This window comes from Curcuma longa, chromosome 3 (genome assembly GCF_044706935.1).
Source record: "Curcuma longa cultivar G26 ecotype Majalengka, Jawa Barat chromosome 3, ITB_CL_G26_1.1, whole genome shotgun sequence".
Classification (NCBI taxonomy): Eukaryota; Viridiplantae; Streptophyta; class Magnoliopsida; order Zingiberales; family Zingiberaceae; genus Curcuma; species Curcuma longa.
In genome coordinates this window covers 10418614-10433985 of record NC_133863.1, presented here as the reverse complement: position 1 = coordinate 10433985, position 15372 = coordinate 10418614, and the positions used below count along the sequence as shown (strand labels likewise).

Here is a 15372-nt window from a genome sequence, read left to right as displayed (position 1 = left end):
TACCATGTGGGATCATTGGAGTGACGAATTCCACCTTTTACTGAAATTCTTCCTATAAATTAGATATTATTTCATCACTTTTTAATTGATAGATTTATTCTTGTTTCTATGATAATATACATGTTATCGTTCTTCTTTAGGTACTTTTGCTTTTGTTTCTTCGTTTTTTCAAGTATGTTAGATGTTGCAAACACTTTTCTACTCTTTGAATCTCATAACAATTTTAAAATAACTTCTATTTGATGATTTTTTACATTATTTATCTACTATAATTATTTTATGTTTTTTTTACAAGAATTATAAAATTATAGAATGACTCTATTACAACGATAAAATAAAAACAATTACAAAACTTTAGATATGATGAACTTGCTCAAACCTTAATTGTGAATAATTGGGTTAAAAGAGTTTAAATAAAAATTAATTAATTTGGACAAATTATGGTTGAATCTTTTTAATTTTCAATCATGATTCATACGAACAACATAGTTTACATAAAGTCGATAAAATCAAGTGTGCAATTGCATAATAAAGTCATCAAACTAACTCTACATGAGGGCAAAGTCATACGTTTGAATCAATGAGGATTTAAATCAAACACACATTGATATTGAACCGTCCGTCAAAACATATCTGTATTTTTCGATTTACTCTGATGACCGATGAAAAACTTCCGTGAGATCGGATCAGTCACTTTAAAATTAATCGGATCACGTATATACAAAGTGCATTGCGTTTCTCCTCAAAGAAACACAACGAAACCAATCAATAAATGCTAAACACGAGGCTCACAAGTCATATGGTCGAGTTCGCCATTTGACTGGCCTCACGGTCGCCGTAAAGTTTAACACTGAGAAGATGGCCGAGGAGAGGTCGAGGGGCTTGTGGTTGGGGTCCATGAACAACTAAGGAAACAACATCGACAGCTCACAAACCAAAGGTAATACGATAAATGTTAAATTAAATTATACATTAAAACCTCCAAATAAATAAGTTGAACAAAAACAACATAAATTATGTTTTATTTTTTATAATCTTGATTACGTGATTACCAAATAATCACATAATTAATGTTATAAATACTAATTTGAATCAATCGCACCCTTAAAATCAAACATAAATCCTTTGCTTGAATATGAAAATTCATGATTACTCGATCACTTAATGCACAATTGCACTAACAATTAACTCTAATAATTCACTTTTTAATAGATTTATTAGTGACAGATCTCTAAGTGGAAATTAGAAAATGATAGTAAATATATCAAATTGTGATAAAAATAATGAATACTATTTTTTAATCTCTTAATTAAGATTAAATACATACATAATTTTCTTACCTTTAATTTTGTAGGCAAAGGTGATATTCATTTCTTAGAGATCCTTGATGTGATAATATAAGTTCCTCTGCGTAGCAATTTATAATATTCTTCACGTAGATACGAAAGATCTACAGCAACAGGTCTAACATGGTGTACCATTGACTCTTTCCTAACTTTAAAACGATAGGGTTATATTTAGTAAGGCAAAGATTTTATACTCGGCCCTCATCTTCTTAGGCAGAGAGAGGTTGAAGAGAAAGAATTCAATCATTAGTAGTTGGTGCCGATTTGCAAAGCTATATTACTTTTGATACTATATATATACATACATAATTTCTTCAACTTTCTCGAGAGAGTTTTAGAACACTTGATTGTATCCTTGGAGATCTTTTTGTTGTTCCTCCAACCTCATCATTTTGGATTCTTCATCCTCTCTTCTTGTAAATGAGCAAGCAAGCAAGGCCTAAGAATAGTTGGTAGTTAGTGAAGGTTATCAATAGACTAATAAAGCTTGGTAGTTTTAAATCGTATTCGATCGTGTCACTCTCTCTCACTGACCACTTTAATCTTGGGCAATGGAGATCACAAGTAAAATATAGACATCCAACTTGCGTATTTGTAAGAATTTTCTTCCAAAGGCGTAATCAAAGGATGCTAGGCATCATCAGTTGCTTATTTATCCTGGTGGGATAAGAATATCACAAGTAAAATATAGACATGCATTCTTATCAAAGGCATCATGGCCATCTTGGCACTTGGCTAGCTGGAATATATGCATCAGTTGATTATAAGTTGCAGGAGGATAAAGATTCAAATCTCGACTTGAGAAAATACTTTCCTCCGTCGTGGCTAAAATTTTTTGATTTACCTGCACATATGGTTGTAGGATCAACCGGAAGAATATGGGCAAAGGAAGAATATGGGCATCGTTAAAAGGGTATACCTTTTTCCCTTATCAAGGGCTATTAAATGGAGCATAAAGGGATATTTCGGATATCAAGTTATGAGAAGGTGCTCTTTTGATAATTTTTAAAACTGAGACACCCCTCTTCCCCTTTTTAAGAGAGCCCTTTTTAAATTTGCGTGACCGTGCGCAACTTGAGATTTCTCACCAATGTGGCAAATTCCGCAACTAAAAAAAATCCTAAATCCCCAAACGCGATCCTAACCCTAATCATCCGATCTTGATCTCCCTTTCACAGAACCATCGTCACCTCTCCCTCTCGTCGCCGCCCCGAGTGAGCCGTTGTCGCCCCGAGACAACAAATCCAAACTTGTTTATGCTCAAAGTTGATTTTGTACAGAATTCCTATGCCCAATTTCCAGAGGAGCATGCTCAAAGTCGATTTACATTGTTAGGTGATGACGGCGACAACAGCGTCTCTGCAGTGTATCGCCGACTGGAGGGGACAACGACAACGACGATGAGAAAACCCAACCTCAGGGTGGCGACGTGTAAACTCGCAGAGCAGAACTCAACGCTTGTAGTTGATGTGCAGAAAGAAAAGGTCAACCCAAATGACGACGACGACAGCATCTCCGCAGTGTGTCACCGACTGAAGGGGATAGCGACGACAATGACAACGACGAGAAAACCCAACCTCGGGTGACAACGCGTAACCTCACATAGACAGAGCTCGATTTTGAATTTTAGAGTTAGAAGGGTTAGGGTCGACGACGACGAGATGGAGATGGGACGGGGAAGCGACGACGATTTGGATTTCATAGAGCTGCGAGGCGAGACAGCTCTAGACGACGACAAGAGGAAGAAGCGACGACGGCTCTCTCGGGGCGACGGACGACGAGATGGATTAGATGGTTAGAGTTAGGATCGTGTTTGGGGATTAGGGATTTTTTTTAGTTGTAGAATCGATGACGGTCCCAAGTCGCGCACGGTCACGCAAATTTAATCACGTAAAAAATCAATTCTCTCTCTCTTATCAATCATTTATTTTCATGGAAAATGATATAGTTAAAAAAGATATTAGGAAAGTAATAAAGATATATACCAATGTAAACAGTGGAAGGAATTATATTGCAGAGAAACCAGGATTATGAGAATGATAGTTTCTGAGTTGAGAGTTTGAGAAGAGAACATAATCCTATCATTTATGAGACAAGGTAGCAGAGAAATCATAACTTGATAGTTTCATAAACAAATGACTGTTTTATACTAATGATTTTATTGGAAACTATCATCAAACAGTTCAAACTAACATAGGGTTTGTGATAGAAGAATTAAAACCTGCTCCATCCAGAAACAAGGAAAGTGAATCTGCAGATTCAGCTTGCATAATCTGCTGAGGGGAGACACCCAGTTCTGCAATGGAAACAACTACTGTGTATAAAGTCACATCTTGTTCATAACTAAAACCAGATACATGTTTTTTCCAGCCTATAAAGTTCAACTCTTTTCCAAAAACAAAGAACTAAGAGTTTAAGACAGTTTTTTAGTCATCTGAAAAACAGTTTTATGTGTAGTCATTCTTATAATTAAACTGGATGAATCACCATGGTATTTGTTGTAATACAAAATGGAAGAGATAACTAAACCATATATCAGAATAGATTCTCAAAGATTGAAACTTGTTTCTTATCCACATTCTTGCTCCATAAAAAATGAAAATAAAAAATAAGAAATGACAAAAAGGACTTCCTGATAAAAAAAAAATCAAGGTTGTACTATTTCCTAATTTGCCATTATATTTTTGATATCAATATAGAATTTAAGGTAATGATGATGACAAGTAGTTTAGACATTACCATATAAAACTGGAAAACAAATTCCTAGAAGGGACTTATTTTATGAGCCAGCTTCAACATGAATTCGGGAACAAGGCGGCGCGGCAGTGGTGTTAGAGCAATATTGGCACGTTCAACTTCATCACCAGCATAAATGGCTTTAACTATATCCTCCAGAAGTTCATCCCTACCACCTCTAAGAGGATCCTGATAGCCAATTTATCAAATGTTAGAGCAACAAAATCTTAACTAGTAACCAATACATATATTGTTGTTTATTAGAAGTTTTAACACATTCAAAGTCAATGATGAAGACAACTCTTCCTAACCATCAAAGATATGGCTTTCTTTGTCCCTAATCAATTATCACCCTGTAAGTGACAAATATAAACTGAAACCATCTAAAGCGAAACTAATATTAAAAAGTAAGGTGTAGTCAAAATAACTTTTTCTTTCTAGGTGAAGGTAGTCAGACTAAATTAGCTATAACAATCACTGAATGTCCTTTTGTTCAGTCAGCCATCAGGCACATACATGAGAACATAAAAGGAAGCAGAAACCATGGCTTCTGGAGTCATTTGCCATGGTAATTAATATACTTGTTCATCAAAGATGGATAAAAAGGGCCTCCTAAATCCTTATGCTTTAATGTGGAGCCTGATCTGTCGATCGACTGATGTGGGGCATTGCTTTTTCTTTGCTGTCAGAGGAAATATTGTACCACACTTAAACAAATCAAATTAAAATAAACTTTTCAACTACATTCCTAAATAATATAATTACCAACTTGGAGATTTCCTTTAAAAACTTATTCACCAAAAAACAGAGAACATACCAAAATAAACTCTTAGAATTCTATAACTTCTCAATCAAATTCCTAATTTGCATTATCCATTCTCCAATACATGGCATAACCAGAAAACTATTCAAGTGACAATTAAAGAAGCACTGTTTTCTAGGAAGAGCTGAAAAGCACAAAACTAAGAAAAGTGGACCCCAGTGAAACTTACGAAGAGTCAATGTCATCAAAGAAACATCAAACTGCAGTTTTACCATGTCAGACATATTGAGACAACAAGCTTTTTAACCTGAAGAAACAAATCTGTGTGAGTTTTTCCATCGTACATGACAAAGTTGGCTTTAGCTCCCACATCTTTAAGTGTGTGGACAAATTTTTCACTGTATACAACGGTTAAAAAGATTCATATTTAGTAACAGAACTTTTGGAATCTAAATGGAATTGTTGACTGTCACTCAAAAATAAAACAAGACCAGATAACTTTTGGAATCTATGTTCGTAGAAGGTACAATGACTACTTTTACACATTTAAAGGATTGATTCATATTCAGTAAAAATCAATATCGAATTTTAGAATTTCATAGTGGCAAGCCATATGACAAATAAGTACCAAATAAGACTTGATTAACAACAATAAAACAGAATAAAATTTATTTAAATATAGAGGATGATATAATAAAAGATAGAATCCAATAGCATAGGAGGATCCATATAACCGATCTCACCTAGTGGAATAAGGCTTGGTTGTTGTTGACTTGTTGTTGTCGTATAGTAGCAAGCAATATATCCTTCCATATTTTATTCTAATAACCAAAAAAAACCAGACAACTCCAACTGTATGTTTCTAATTATTATGAGTAGTTGAGTAGAAGAATAAAAAATTGAAAATTGAAATACACAGTCATACACTTCAAAACATTGATTCAGTGTGTATATCAGTTTATCACCTACTGCAGCCACAAGCTCCCTCCGGACTTCTCTCCCCCTTCTCTTCTCTATTAGTAAGGCAGGTAATAAGGTTCCAACAAATATTAGTGAAGATTTCCAGCAATAAGGGATAGCACTTACCAAAAGGTATGAACATGGCAAAAAACATGGATTACCTTCCTTTCTTCATTTAGTGAGATCCCCTTCCCTCCTTACTCCTCTTTTGATTCTTGACAACAGCAATTAAGAGACCTCATATCGCAATCTGATAATGAAGTTTAAGAGGTGTTGATTTCTCAGGAACAAAGCTTTGTTGTATACCTTATTCCTTTCTTGGATTCATTCTCATTTTTATTTCCTTCTTTCAATGTTTACAATTTGGTACAAGTGCTCCTGGCTATGCTTAGTGGCTGCGAGTTAGGAGGTTTGACAGCATTGAATAGGTGGGATTTTCTCCTTGTGATTGTTTGGGTTCTCCTCTGCGGGTATGTTCATCAAGTGTAGTAGGTTGAATGGTAGAATCAATTGTAAGAAAGTGTTGTCCCTAAGTCTTATTTTCCTTTATCATCATAAAATTTCATTCGTGTTTATTGTGGTTGTATTAATTTCAGCAGCTATCCTTGGACCCAAAAATCATATTTTATACAAAGATATTTCAGAAGAGAATGGTTGCGAATTGGGCATCACAAACTTGGGTGAAGTGAGAGGATCCTCGCAAGGAACTTGGGAAGCATCAGTGGAGTTTTGTAAGACTTTCCTCAGTGTTTTTAGATCTTTTTAAAGCTGGCCTGTTTTAGGTGGCAATAATTATACAAAAAAAGCAGCCCCCTTAGTAGAGAAGGCATACTAAAAGAGGAGTCCAAGGTCTTCCATTTCATTTGAGGTGTTGGATGAAAGTCCAAATTTATTTGCTTCTTTGCTTATTCTTCATGCATGAATTGAGATGTCCGATAATTGGCAGAAACCCAAAGTTGTCATATAGCCCTAGATTTGGAACAATGTGGAGCTATTAGACAAGATCAAGGAGGATTAGACAAAACTCGAAGGGTAGCCAGTTGGCAACATCAACCTCGGGTCCCGACCTCGACGTCTACTGGATCTCATGCGTCGACCTCATCCCGGTCTTGAGTCCCGACCTCGGCGTCTACTAGATCTCATGCGCTGATCTCATCTCAGTCTCAGGCCAGTCTCGGATCCCGATCTCGGCGTCTATTAGATCTCATGCGCCGACCTCATCCTGATCTTGGGTCTCGACCTCGACATCTACTAGATCTCATGCACCAACCCTACCTCATCCTCAAGTCCCGACCTTGGCATCTACTAAATCTCATGCGTCGACCTCATCCCAATCTCGAGTCCCGACCTTGGCGTCTACTGAATCTCATGCGCCAACCTCACCTTAGTCTCGGGTCCCAACCTCGGCCTCTACTGGATCTCATGCGCGGATCTCATCTTGGTCTCGGATTCTGATCTTGGCATCTACTGAATCTCATGTGTCAACCTCATCTCGGTCTCAAGTCCCAACCTCAATGTCTACTGGATCTCATACGCCGACCTCATCCTGATCTCCAGTCCTGACCTCGACATCTACTGGATCTCATGCACCGACCCCACCTCATCCTCGGGTCCCGACCTTATCCCAGTCTTGGGTCCTAACCCCAGTTTCATGCATCGATTTCATCCTAATCTCGAGTCCCGACCTTGGCATCTACTAGATCTCATGCGCCGACCTCATCTCGATCTCGGGTCCCGACCTCGACGTCTACTGGATCTCATACGCCGACCTCATCCCGGTCTCAGGTCCCAACCCCGGTCTCATGCGCCGACCTCATCTCGATCTCGGATCTTTCGTCATCCACTTCTAGGTGGGTCCATAAAATTGGTTCATCCGTAAGATCAAAAAATTCTGAGACTGTTTCCCTCAGAGAATAAGAAAAATATCCCAGAATGCATGGACTATTGGAACGCGTATATCAGATTATACCATAAACGAAAACACATCTTTCCAAACATATCTTAAGCGGACACTGATGTTTAAGAGATTAGATACATTGACAACTCTATAAAATGTTGCTCATATCCATGGGCACAAGTATGCACACACAGAACTCTAATTTTCCCAAATCCTTAACCTCCTTCCTCTTACACAACTCTAATTTGAGCGTCGAAGTGACTTCCCGAGATCCGCATCCAATGTCATTCTAACTCTCTCTCTCTCAGTGCTTTTCAGATCTTCTTATCCTTTCCGGCGACTACTCTTCGGGGAGCGTACACGTCAACCCATTCTTGACCAGTGGCTTGATCATCCACGGTATTTGGCCGGAACAATAATATTGAATGTTTCTATTAATCGTGAATTATGCTTTTGGTCATTGTTAGTCAATCTATTTAGGTGTCATGTTTATCTTGTTTATCATATGAATAGATAACACTTCCATACCATGACAAACATAACCATAAGTGATATTGATGTTGAATTAACAATAAAAATAATAACTCTAATGTAGAGTGAATGTGTTAATAACACGCATATGGTAGAACTACATGTGATGATGGCTATGGACCTCAAGTAGCACATAAGCATTATGCGAATAGCACACTTGGACTGATCGCTGTGAGCCTACATTTTCAGACTATCAAAAAGCTGTTACTCATGCTTGCATGAACTCAGTGTACCACCCTGCAGTGTTTGAGTACAAGAGAAAACCTACAGATCACATGCTCAATCTAAAATAACAAAATATAATGTGACATTAACAAATCTATGCGAGTTATGGAAGTGATATAGTTATGGTTATTATTATGTGATTTATGGTATATTACAGTGTTACTTATTTTCATGCAAAAGATCATGTGCTAAGTGAATTCAGTTCGTCACCAAAGATTGATTTGGGGCATGAAAAAAGTAGGAAACCAACAAAAATAGTCTTTAAGCATTCCCCTAAAACCTATAGTTTAGACAAAATCAGAACAAGATCAGATATAATAGTTATGGTTATATTCTGCCTAATGTTTTTACTACTTGCTTCATATGTACTTGAAGACAATTTTATATTTTCTTTAATAAATAAATCCTTCATCGTTATATCTTTATGCTTTATCTTGGTCAATAAGTGATGATTTGGATAAGCAGCATGCATTGTGTACCATTTTTCCATATAATCTAATGATTGACACAATGAATTGTTGATCAGGTTATCACGTGCTCAGTGAATTTGGTTTCTAGTGAAGGTAAGGATCAATTTGGGCTGTTAAAAATGTAGGAAACTAACAAAATAATGTAATCATTCTCCTAAAACTACAGGGCAAGAAATGCAAGTTGTTACAGTTAAGACGATCAGAGCAAGATCCGATATAACAACTGTAGTTTTCTCTCACTACTTCAACCCAAGTGTTTCTAAGAAACATCAGAAAAGGTATAGATTCTATTCTCCTAGTAATTAATTTAACCCAACCTGGAATTTGATGGTATAGACTTATCACTTGTTCCATGAAACAGGATGACTGGAGGCATCAAAGCTACGGCATGTTTAACACTAGGATCCTGGACTAGAATCTCAGGAGAAAAATGCCACAATGATTGCTCGCCTTCCATTATGCTGAAACAGAGAATTGTAAAAAGGATATGTATCACTCTCACCAATGAAGAATCCAAAGTATGAAATTTTACAAGAACAACAATAACAAAGAATGGCCAAGCCACTTAAAAAAGGATACCTTAAGAATAGAGACTGGTACAGACCACGCCTATGGAAATGATCCACCAATTCGAGCATATTGTACCTGCCAATGGAAAGCTTTTAGTATGCAAATAGACACATTCTTAAATGATTCTATTGAAGATTAGATGTTAACTAAGAAACCTAACAGTGCTGGCTTTTTTAACTGACTGTCCTGCAAAAGTATGAGCTGAGTGCTATCGAGTTTGATCGAGTGAGCATTTACTTAAGAAATTTAAGCTGTTAAGAAAAGGTCTAATTTAAATATGTTTTTTCCCTCACACGTGCTGGATGGACTGGATACGAAATAAATTTAATTTGAGATATATTGTCCCATCAGAACTCTACTTGTGCCATACTAAATTTGATTGGGTGGTCATTTATTCCAAAAGCTTAAGCTATACAAAAAGCTCATTCTGGTTAACAGTTGGAAAGGGATATCACAACCTATGCTCTCACATCAGTAATCACATTCTGGAAAGTTTAATTTCCAGAATGAGTGATTACAGAGTCTGTTCTGGTCCTTAAAAATGCTTCAATATCATAGCCTTTCTAATGATGCAGTTTCAAAGGCATGTGTTAAATGGCTTTTGTAGGACAAAAAGCAAGTTTACAAAGAGGGAAGTAAGATCATGTATTTACATGATATTTTTCACTACATCAGATCTCTGAAACAGGAAAGTTTACATTTGTTGTAGACTTACAGTCATGGTTGAAATCAAGAGTCAGTTCAATAGGCATGGATGAACTTATCGTTCTGCCCGCCCTCCAAAACCAAAACTTGTTGGCATGAAGAGATGAGATGCACCAACTGAAACCATGATGGTACCTGATGATAACAACTTTATTTCATGCCATACTGGCCCAATACGAGGGAGGGAAAGTAGAGAAGGGTTTGTAGGAAAGCTTCGACTCTTGAAGTGAACGAGAAGGAAGTGGGGAGCACAATCTGGGGATGCTAGGGGAGGCAAAGATGGAAATGCTTCAGCAAGAGTTTTCCTTCTGTTGTTGGTGTTCCCAGATGAAGCACGTCAACATGGGCTGGGGATAAGACTGAGGCATGCAAGCATGAAGGTCACAAGGAACAAAACATAGGAGTAACTCCCTGCATGGAACTCTCCATGAATGGTGTTTAGGTGCGCCCATTTTCATTCTTAAATACCAAATGCATCCATTTTCAAATACCAGGAGCACCCATTTCATAAATTTATATTAATTAAAATTAACATTAATAACTTAAATTAGTACTTATAGCTAAACATTCAGTTAGATTATATCTTTAATAAAATATCAGTTAGATTATATTTTAAATAAAATAATAGACTACCATAACATATTTAGTTAAATTTATTTTAAGTTAATTGAAAATTAATTAATATATATATGGTAACTACTAATCATATCTGATATTAATAGATATTGAGTATTGATATAATAACTTAGAAGATAACATAGTTATTATTGATTATACGTTATAAGCAAACTTTGTTTAAATTATAGTTAAATTTAAGATAACTTGATTTATAGTAAAACTTGAGTTTATTAGAATTATATATTTATATTTAACTAGTATTAGTTAATTTATATAGTTGATTAACGAAATTAGTTAATACTATCAAATTTATATTAAATTATTAAACTATCATAGTTGAATTTAGATATATAAATAGATTAGTTACATTATTTGTATAATTTATAGTTAGCTCATTGAGATGACTGTTATATATTTCTCTTTAACATGTTTAAAATGTTAACATTATTGGCAATTAATTTGCTAGTCATATCCATTTGAAAGTAAACAGCTCAAGTGGAAGGGAAGTGACATAGTAAATCTCATCCAGAATTACCATGTATTTTGAAGGTAACAACGAGAAGATATCAACGAAAAAGACAACATGCATAACTTAGCATAGCTTAAGATTGGTCATCCTAGCAGACAAAACCCAATGATCTAGCATGATAAGAATGCACTTAATTTACAGTCACATGGGAGTTAATGTAAATAGTTGAATTTAATAAGTTTTATTTCCTTTTTGTCTAATTCTGGCTACACTTGTATTTGTATGTTCTATAATTTATGGATGATTTAGTTAACGTTCTCTAAATTAATATGTATAGTAATCAAAACATTATTCCATATTATTGATAAATTTAATTGCAATTATAATAAATATAAAATATACATTTAGTAAGTTAGTTAAACCAGATAAAGAATAAATTTGAATCATCTAACAATTTTAATTTTTTTATTTTCAATTTCAGCATAGCAATTTTGAAATTGTTCTGAAACTATTTTTTACGAACTAAGAACAAAAATATAAAAAATTTAAAAATTTAGATACCAAACGTAGCTTTAGTGTTTGAATGAGTCCAAGATCCCATTTATGGGCAATTTCCCCCAAAACATTAACAAACTCATAAAGGGTAGTCCGATACATGAAGCTCTTGCAAAAGATTATTTACGCGACTCAAACCCCACCAAATCACATGGCAGCAACTTTACCGTTGCACCAAGGATCCCCTTCAAAACATTAACAAACCCATCCAAAAGATAAAATCTATAAATAACAAAGAAAAAAACCAGAAGAGGAACGCCTCGATATGGGTGCCCTCTCTCCTATGCCCAAGCCAAAACTTGAGCAAAATAAGAGGAGGTTTAGCTACAGAATTTCTTTGCGAACTGGCCATGATTGATGTCAGGTTTGTGGGTGGCATGCAAGATATTGAATCATTCTGCTGGGATTCTGTTGGACAGCTGGCACCTTTGCATAGCAATTGTCTATTGCTTCATTTGTGTTGATCTGCAACTGTAAACTATTTGGCATCTAGCAAACCAATTTAGTCTCTCATGGTTTTAGTTCTGAAGGTTAACTTCTATATTTTAAGTAGAATCTATTCCTAGCAAACTTTATATCATTCAGTGCAGGTCATGTGACCTGTGAAAACAAAGGAAATAAATAGTTATTCTTTGTTCTATATTTGTTCTGTATAATTACCATTCAGACAATCAAAGGTACATCAACTAAATAGGCCACAATCTATCAATGAAATACCATCTTAAACACTATGAATTAGCATAAACACGAAATCAAGACAACCTAAAATATGCATGCTTAAAGTTAAAAAACAGCAAAATACCAGTAGAAGCTATTGTTGCAAGCCTAGAAGACATATTTAAGGTGACAATATCCATGTATAAACAAGAGAAAACTTGCCCGCCAGATATTCCAAAGTATGCTTTTATTTTGTGAGACGGACCATGTAATGCTCTCTTTTTCTCCACTTTCTTTTATTGCCTGGTTCAGAATAGTACAAGCAGCTATATGTTGCACCAGCAGATTGTCCCATCAAAAAAATCCTGCAAGTAAAAAATGAGCAAAATATTACAAAAATAATATAAAAACTATTACAAATTGGTAAAGGAGGGATAAAAAAATAATATAGAAACTGACAAATTAGTGTAGACTTAGCAGTATCATTCAAGCCTTTCATGTCATCTTGGTTAGACCATAAGCAACAGATTAAAGCAAACTATAGGCACATTGATATCTTCAATACACATGGTATCTATGTCTGTGTGTGCATTGAACTTAAGTTGACCACTTAGACTCTTTATCTGTTCCTCTTCAACCAAAACATAAATGACAAATATTTTAGTCCCTCCTATGATTTAACATGTAATATAAATTTCAAGTTATCTACATTTCAAATATAAAGACAGGAGATTCCTTCACGTTTGTATTTCAACAGTGGCAAACCAGTAGAGAAAAGTGTTTGTGGTGGACTACATTGAAGAGGTTGCCTACAAATCAAAAGGATACTCTAATTTTATTGCATAGATATTAAACATTTACAAATTGTTATGAGAAAAAGATCCTTTTACCTGTTTGGATCACAACCATAACACTCAGCATTTTTGCACACAAACGAGATGCCTTCGGAGGCATCCTCCACCATATCGCTGATGGTCCCTGAGGAAAATTTCTGTAGACAGATGTGATACCATCATATCAAACATTTTTTAAAAAAAATAAGGATTTTATCTTCAATGAACATGTGAAAATGACTATGTAATCTCTTATCTGAAATCTAGCATTTATAACAATACTGGTCTAAATTCAGACCAGTACAGCCCTGGTAGGGTGCATCAGGTGGTAAAACAAACCAATCTTGCTGATGCGTGCAAACAGAATAGAGGATCAATTGCAAAAAGACCCCAAGCTTAAAAATTTGTTGTTAATATGGTCAAAATCAAGAATCTCAATAAAACATATATACCAAATTTTAAAATTGTAACAATTATGGCCATTGTAAACTTAAAAGAAATATAGTCGGTGACAATTTGGCTTAGCTCCAATACTGGTAATATAAAAGAAAATAGGTTAAGATGGTTCAAAGAAGACCAATGGATTATATAACTAGACAAGTTAAATTGTTTAGAATTTAAGGTGTAAGGATAAGAAGGACTAAAGAAAACTCTGACATAATAAAAAATGAATTAATGGATTTGAATATTATTAATGATGTAGGTTTTCATATAGTTGAATGGAGGGGCAAGATCCATGTTGCCAACCCCAAAGGACTTGCACTACTTAACAATGATGATAACTTCTCGCCCACAAAATCATAATTTTGTACATGGTACATTCATGAAACCACATCATGTAGGATTACAATTTAACATCTAGAAGTGGCATATCTATAAAATCCTGAAATTTAGAAAAAATTTAGAATAGCCTTACATGATGTTTGATGTGAAACAGACTCACACAAACATGTCATGTGTTACTCAACATAGTTGTTTGAACAATTAGTCGACAAGTGTATATCACCGTCACAATTTACTTTATGTACTTGTTACAATTCTTGGTGTGATCATACTTGTTATAGGCTTCAAAGTTTAAACTATGTTTAGCACTGTACCCTACAATAAATAGAAATGGGCAAAAATCATATCGGCGAGCTTAATATCAATTAAGATCAAAGGAATCCCCATGATTTTAAGATTATCAAACGGGCCCCACATAATCTCGAGAATAATAAGGATCTTTTTCACTAGTTTAATTTCTCCCAAATTCTGGAACCCGACCAAACCTGCAATATTTTCCTTAAGGTTAGGTTAGAAAATTAGGGGCAACTATTCCACAGTCATTTCTCCTCTTAAACTGACTCCTACTCCATCTTCCCACTCATCTTCCTTGTGTTCTTCTTACTTCTACTTTCTCATCAGTATTATATTGTCGCAAACGGCATCTTCAACATTCATTCCCTCACTCTCTTATCAACATTCAGATTAGGGAGGTGATTCAAGAGATGTACTAGGCTAAGGAGGTTGAAAGTTGGAAGCCCTAATGAAGATGTGGTCTTTTAGTTAGTTAAGTTGTATAACTGAGGTAATACACAACCCAAAATATGTTGCACAGAGAATGATTCTGTGACATTGAAGTGAAATCCTTATTTTGTGAAAGAATTCTCTCATGTTTTGGTAGATTAAACAGTTACCTTCAAAATTGTTTATTAGTCAGTTTAGTCCATACTCCTACTGGGCAAGGAACACCTTTAATCAAAAAAGAAGCAATCAACGATCAACCTATTTAAGTGCTAAATTTGATTATATTTCTTTGCCATATAACATCTATATTTTGTAAGCCTTTGTCAAGTTTACACTTAGGAATTTAGACAAGAAAACCTTTTCAAGAACAAAGTTCAAACTTGCCACCTAAAGCTCAATCAACCCTAGATGTAGAACTTCATCAAGTTGGCAAGATTCCAGCTCCTTGGAATATCCTTTTCTTCAATTATCTCCAACTTGAAAGTTCCAGACCAAACTTTCACTCTCACGCAATATGACCATCCCAGTTGA

At 35.2% G+C, this 15372-nt stretch overlaps 1 pseudogene; it reads right to left on the bottom strand.

Moving 5' to 3' along the window:
• Window positions 1-3453: 3453 nt before the first annotated feature.
• The window catches only part of LOC141823956 (putative isoprenylcysteine alpha-carbonyl methylesterase ICMEL1), a 21742-nt pseudogene continuing 9823 nt past the window's right edge, over window positions 3454-15372 (bottom strand).